Source organism: Lygodium microphyllum, chromosome 16 (genome assembly GCF_053477565.2).
Source record: "Lygodium microphyllum isolate KBCC chromosome 16, Lygodium_microphyllum_v1.1.10, whole genome shotgun sequence".
Classification (NCBI taxonomy): domain Eukaryota; kingdom Viridiplantae; phylum Streptophyta; class Polypodiopsida; order Schizaeales; family Lygodiaceae; genus Lygodium; species Lygodium microphyllum.
In genome coordinates, this window is record NC_141150.1 from 148233966 (window position 1) to 148241465 (window position 7500).

Below are 7500 nucleotides of genomic sequence, written 5' to 3' on the forward strand. Positions count from 1 at the left end.
CAAAAATCCCCCCCCCCCCTCAAAAATCCCCCCCCCCCAACACACACCACACGACACCACCCCTCCCCCCCCCCCCTCCAAATTTTGCCCCCCCCCCTCCCCTCCCCCCCCCCCTCCAAATTTTGCCCCCCCCCCTCCCCTCCCCCCCCCCCCCTCCAAATTTTGCCCCCCCCCCCCCCCCAAAAATTCGCACCCCCCCCCTCAATACACACCTCCCCACCCCCCCCCTCAATACACACCTCCCCACCCCCCCCCTCAACAAACACCACACCACCCCTCCCCCCCCCTCAAAAATCCCCCCCCCCCTCAACACACACCACACCACACCACCCCTCCCCCCCCCCCCAAAAATTCCCCCCCCCCCCTCAACACACACCACCCCACCCCCCCCCTCAAAAATTCCCCGCCCCCCCCTCAACACACACCACACCACCCCACCCCCCCCCTCAAAAATCCCCTCCCCCCTCAACACACACCACACCACACCACCCCTCCCCCCCCCCCCCTCAACACACACCACACCACACCACCCCTCCCCCCCCCCCTCCAAATTTTGCCCCCCCCCCCCCCCCTCAACACACACCACACCACACCACCCCTCCCCCCCCCCCTCAAAAATCCCCCCCCCCCCAACACACACCACACCACCCCTCCCCTTCCCCCCCTCGAAATTTCGCCCCCCACTCAACACACACCACCCCACCCCTCCCCCCCCGCCCCCAAAAAATTCGCCCCCCCCCCAACACACACCACCCCACCCCCCCCCCCCCAACACACACCACACAACCCTTCCCCCCCCCCTCAAAAATTCCCCGCCCCCCCCTCAACACACACCACACCACCCCTCCCCCCCCCCCCTCAAAAATCCCCCCCCCCCCTCAACACACACCACACCACACCACCCCTCCCCCCCCCCCTCCAAATTTTGCCCCCCCCCCCCCCCCCCAAAAAAAAATTGGGCCCCCCTCTCAACACACACCACACCACACCACCCCTCCCCCCCCCTCCAAAATTCGCCCCCCCCCCCCCCCCCTTCAACACACACCACCCCACCCCCCCCCTCAACACACACCACACCACCCCTCCCCCCCCCCCTCAACACACACCACACCACCCCTCCCCTTCCCCCCCTCGAAATTTCGCCCCCCCCTCAACACACACCACCCCACCCCTCGCCCCCCCGCCCCAAAAATTCGCCCCCCCTCCAAATTTTGCCCCTTCCCCCCCCCAAAAATTCGCCTCCCCCCTCAACACACACCACACCACACCACCGCTCCCCCCCCCTCCAAAATTCGCCCCCCCCCCCCCCCAAAAATTTCCCACCCCTCCCCCCTCAACACACACCACCCCACCCCCCCCCCCCAACACACACCACACCACCCCTCCCCCCCCCTCAACACACACCACCCCACCCCTCCCCCCCCCCCCCCGCCCCCAAAAAATTCGCCCCCCCCCCCCCCAACACACACCACTCCACCCCCCCCCCCCCCCAAAAAAATTCGGCCACCCCCCTCAACACACACCACACCACACCACACCACCCCTCCCCCCCCCCAAAAATTCGCCCCCCCCCCCTCAATACACACCTCCCCACCCTTCCCCCCCCCCCCTCAACACACACCACACCACACCACACCACCCCTCCCCTTCCCCCCCTCCAAATTTCGCCCCCCCCTCAACACACACCACCCCACCCCTCCCCCCCCCCCTCCAAATTTCGCCCCTTCTCCCCCCCAAAAATTCGACCCCCCCCTCAACACACACCACACCACACCACCCATCCCCCCCCCCCACCCCCCTCAACACACACCACCCCACCCCCCCCCCCAACACACACCACACCACCCCTCCCCCCCCCTCAAAAATTCCCCCCCCCCCCCCCCCTCAACACACAAAACACCACCCCTCCCCCCCCCCTCCAAATTTTGCCCCCCCCCCCAAAAAATTGGCCCCCCCCTCAACACACACCACACCACACCACCCCTCCCCCCCCTCCAAAATTCGCCCCTCACCCCCCTCAACACACACCACCCCACACCTCCCCTCCCCCCCCCCAAAAATTCCCCCCCCCCCCCCCCCAAAATTTCCCCCCCCCCCCCCCCAACACACACCACCACATCCCCCCCCCCTCAACACACACCACACCACCCCTCCCCCCCCCTCAAAAATCCCCCCCCCCCCCCCCCTCAACACACAAAACACCACCCCTCCCCCCCCCCCCTCAAAAATCCCCCCCCCCCAACACACACCACCCCTCCCCCCCCCCCCTCCAAATTTTGCCCCCCCCCTCCCCTCCCCCCCCCCCTCCAAATTTTGCCCCCCCCCCCCCCCCCCCCAAAAATTCGCACCCCTCCCCCTCAATACACACCTCCCCACCCCCCCCTCAACAAACACCACACCACCCCTCCCCCCCCCTCAAAAATCCCCCCCCCCCTCAATACACACCACACCACACCACCCCTCCCCCCCCCCCCCCAAAAATTCCCCCCCCCCCCCCCTCAACACACACCACCCCACCCCCCCCCCCCCCTAAAAAATCCCCTCCCCCCTCAACACACACCACACCACACCACCCCTCCCCCCCCTCCCCCCTCAACACACACCACACCACACCACCCCTCCCCCCCCGCCCTCCAAATTTTGCCCCCCCCCCCCCCCCCTCAACACACACCACACCACCCCTCCCCCCCCCCCTCAAAAATCCCCCCCCCCCCAACACACACCACACCACCCCTCCCCTTCCCCCCCTCGAAATTTCGCCCCCCCCTCAACACACACCACCCCACCCCTCCCCCCCCGCCCCAAAAATTCACCCCCCCTCCAAATTTTGCCCCTTCCCCCCCCCAAAAATTCGCCCCCCCCCTCAACACACACCACACCACACCACCGCTCCCCCCCCCCCTCCAAAATTCGCCCCCCCCCCCCAAAATTTCCCACCCCTTCCCCCTCAACACACACCACCCCACCCCCCCCCCCCCCCCAACACACACCACACCACCCCTCCCCCCCCCTCAACACACACCACACCACCCCTCCCCTTCCCCCCCACCAAATTCCGCCCCCCCCTCAACACACACCACCCCACCCCTCCCCCCCCCCCCCCCCCCCCCCCCCCGCCCCCAAAAAAATCGCCCCCCCCCCCCAACACACACCACCCCACCCCCCCCCCCCCCCAAAAAAATTCGGCCACCCCCCTCAACACACACCACACCACACCACACCACCCCTCCCCTTCCCCCCCTCCAAATTTCGCCTTCCCCTCAACACACACCACCCCACCCCTCCCCCCCCCCAAAAAATTCGCCCCCCCGTCCAAATTTCGCCCCTTCCCCCCCCCAAAAATTCGCCCCCCCCCTTCAACACACACCACGCCATACCACCCCTCCCCACCCCCGCCCCCCCCTCAACACACACCACCCCACACCACCCCTCCCCCCCCCCCCCTCAACACACACCACACCACCCCTCTCCGCCCCTCAAGAATCCCCCCCCCCCCCCCTCAACACACACCACTCCACCCCTCCCCTTCCCCCCCTTCAAATTTCGCTCCCCCCCTCAACACACACCACCCCACCCCTCCCCCGCCCCTGCCCCCAAAAAATTCGCCCCCCCCCCCCCAACACACACCACCCCACCCCCCCTCAACACACAAAACACCACCCCTCCCCCCCCCCCCTCCACGTGGCGTCATGGAGGGCGTCATGGAGGGTGGGTGGGTGTGTTAAGGGGAGGGGAGCACGTCGCGTCGTGTCAGGCCATGGGGCGCGGGGGGGGGGGGGGGGGGGGGGCATTGCGTTGGGTGGGTGTGTGTGTTAAGGGGAGGGTGGCACATCGCATCGTGTCGTGTCATGGGGGGGCGGGGAGGGGGGGGATGCGCGTCGCATCGTGTCATGTCATCGGGGGGGGGGGGGGGGGGGGTGCGTCGCATCATGTCGTGTCGTGGGTGGGGGGGCTGGGGTGGGGATGTCATGGGGGGGGGGGGGCGCGGCACGTCGCGACATGGTGTGGTGTGTGTTGAGGGGGGAAGGGGGGGGCGCGTCGTGTCGTGTCGTGTCATGGCGGGGCGCGTCGCGTCGCATCGTGTCATGGGGGCTGGGGGGGATGTCATGGGGGGGCCGAATTTTTGAGGGGGGGGAGGGGGGGGGGTGGTGTGTGTTGAGGGGGGAGGCGAATTTTTGAGGGGGGGACGTCATGGGGGGGGCGCATCGCGTCGTGTCGTGTCATGGGGGATGGGGGGATGTCATGGGGGGGGGAGGGGGGTTGTCATGTTATGTTGGGGAGGGGGCGCGTCGCGTCATGTCGGGGCATGGTGGGGGGGAGGGGGCATCGCGACACCCCGCGTCACCCCCCACGACACGGCACACCCCCCCACCCCACCCCACCGCACCCCCCTACGACGCGGCGCCTTCCCCCCACCCCACCTCGAAAAACCCCGCTCCATCCACAGCACCCCACCACTCCTCCAAAAACCAGGCTCGACCCACCGTGCCCCGCCTCACTCCCCCACGACACGGCGCACCCTCCACCCCACCGCACCCCCCCACGATGCCCCCCGCACCCCACCTCCAGAAACCCCGCTCCCTCCACACCACCCCACCACGCCTCCGAAAACCACGCTCGACCCACCCCACCTCGCGTGAGCCCCCCCACGACACGGCACACCCCCCACACCCCACCGCACCCCCCCACGACACGGCGCACCCCCCCACCCCCCCTCACCCCACGTCGAAAAACCCCGCTCGACCCACCCAACCCCGCGTCACTCCCCCATGACACGGCACACCCCCCCACCCCACCGCACCCCCCACGACGCCCCCCCCCCCCCCGCACCCCACCTCGAAAAACCCCGCTCCCTCCACGCCACACCACAAATGCCTCCGAAAACCCCGCTCGACCCACCCCACCCCGCGTCACCCCCCCACGACATGGCGCACCCCCCACCCCACCGCACCCCCCATCGACGCCGCCCCGCACCCCACCTCGAAAAACCCCGCTCCCTCCATACCACCCCACCACGCCTCCGAAAACCCCGCTCGACCCACCCCACCTCGCGTCAGTCCCCCACGACACGGCACACCCCCCACACCCCACCTCCGAAAACCCCGCTCCACCCACCCCACCTCGCGTCAGCCCCCCACGACACGGCACACCCCCCACACCCCACCGCACCCCCCCACGACGCGGCGCATATCCCCCCCCCCCCCGCACCCCACCTCGAAAAACCCCACTCGACCCACCCAACCCCGCGTCACTCCCCCAGGACACGGCGCACCCCCCCACGACGCGGCGCATATCCCCCCCCCCCCCCCCCCCCCGCACCCCACCTCGAAAAACCCCGCTCGACCCACCCCACCCCGCGTCACCCCCCCACGACACGGCGCACCCCCCCACCCCACCGCACCCCCCCACGACGCCCCCCCCGCACCCCACCTCGAAAAACCCCGCTCCCTCCACGCCACACCACCACGCCTCCGAAAACCCCGCTCGACCCACCCCACCCCGCGTCTCCCCCCCACGACACGGCGCACCCCCCCACCCCACCGCACCCCCCCACGACGCCCCCCCGCACCCCACCTCGAAAAACCGCGCTCCCTCCACAGCACCCCACCTCTCCTCCAAAAACCCCGCTCGACCACCCCCACCCCGCGTCACCCCCCACGACGCCCCCCCGCACCCCCCCTCGAAAAACCCCGCTCCCTCCACAGCACCCCACCACGCCTCCGAAAACCCCGCTCGACCCACCCCACCCCGCGTCACTCCCCCATGACACGGCGCACCCCCCCACCCCACCGCACCCCCCCACGACGCCCCCCCGCACCCCACCTCGAAAAACCGCGCTCCCTCCACAGCACCCCACCTCTCCTCCCAAAACCCCGCTCGACCACCCCTACCCCGCGTCACCCCCCACGACGCCCCCCCGCACCCCACCTCGAAAAACCCCGCTCCCTCCACAGCACCCCACCTCTCCTCCAAAAACCCCGCTTGACCACCCCAACCCCGCGTCACTCCCCCATGACACGGCGCACCCCCCCACCCCACCGCACCCCCCCACGACGCCCCCCCGCACCCCACCTCGAAAAACCGCGCTCCCTCCACAGCACCCCACCTCTCCTCCCAAAACCCCGCTCGACCACCCCCACCCCGCGTCACCCCCCACGACGCCCCCCCGCACCCCACCTCGAAAAACCCCGCTCCCTCCACAGCACCCCACCTCTCCTCCAAAAACCCCGCTTGACCACCCCAACCCCGCGTCACTCCCCCATGACACGGCGCACCCCCCCACCCCACCGCACCCCCCCACGACGCCCCCCCGCACCCCACCTCGAAAAACCGCGCTCCCTCCACAGCACCCCACCTCTCCTCCCAAAACCCCGCTCGACCACCCCCACCCCGCGTCACCCCCCACGACGCCCCCCCGCACCCCACCTCGAAAAACCCCGCTCCCTCCACAGCACCCCACCTCTCCTCCAAAAACCCCGCTTGACCACCCCAACCCCGCGTCACTCCCCCATGACACGGCGCACCCCCCCACGACGCCCCCCCCCGCACCCCACCTCGAAAAACCCCGCTCCCTCCACACCACCCCGCCACGCCTCCAAAAAACCGCGCTCGACCCACCCCACCCCGCGTCACGGCGCACCCCCCACCCCACCGCACCCCCCCACGACGCCCCCCCCCACCCCACCTCGAAAAACCGCGCTCCATCCACAGCACCCCACCTCTCCTCCAAAAACCCCGCTCGACCCACCCCACCCCGCGTCACCCCCCCACGACACGGCGCACCCCCCCACCCCACCGCACCCCCCCACGACGCCCCCCCGCACCCCACCTCGAAAAACCCCGCTGCCTCCACGCCACACCACCACGCCTCCGAAACCCCGCTCGACCCGCGTCACCCCCCCACGACACGGCGCACCCCCCCACGACGCCCCCCCGCACCCCACCTCGAAAAACCCCGCTCCCTCCACAGCACCCCGCCACGCCTCCGAAAACCCCGCTCGACCCACCCCACCCCGCGTCACCCGCCACGACACGGCGCACCCCCCCACAACGCCCCCCCCCCCCCCCCCCCCCCGCACCCACCTCGAAAAACCCCGCTCCCTCCACGCCTCCGAAAACCCCGCTCGACCCACCCCACCCCGCGTCACCCCCCCCACGACACGGCGCACCCCCGCACCCCACCTCGAAAAACCCCGCTCCCTCCACAGCACCCCGCCACGCCTCCGAAAACCCCGCTCGACCCACCCCACCCCGCGTCACCCCCCACGACACGGCGCACCCCCCCACCCCACCGCACCCCCCACGACGCCCCCCCCGCACCCCACCTCGAAAAACCCCGCTCCCTCCAGGCCTCCGAAAACCCCGCTCGACCCACCCCACCCCGCGTCACCCCCCCACGACGCCCCCGCGCACCCCGCCTCGGAAAACCCGCTGCATCCACACCACCCCACCCCACCTCGAAAAACCCGCTGCATCCACACCACCCCACCCCGCGTCACG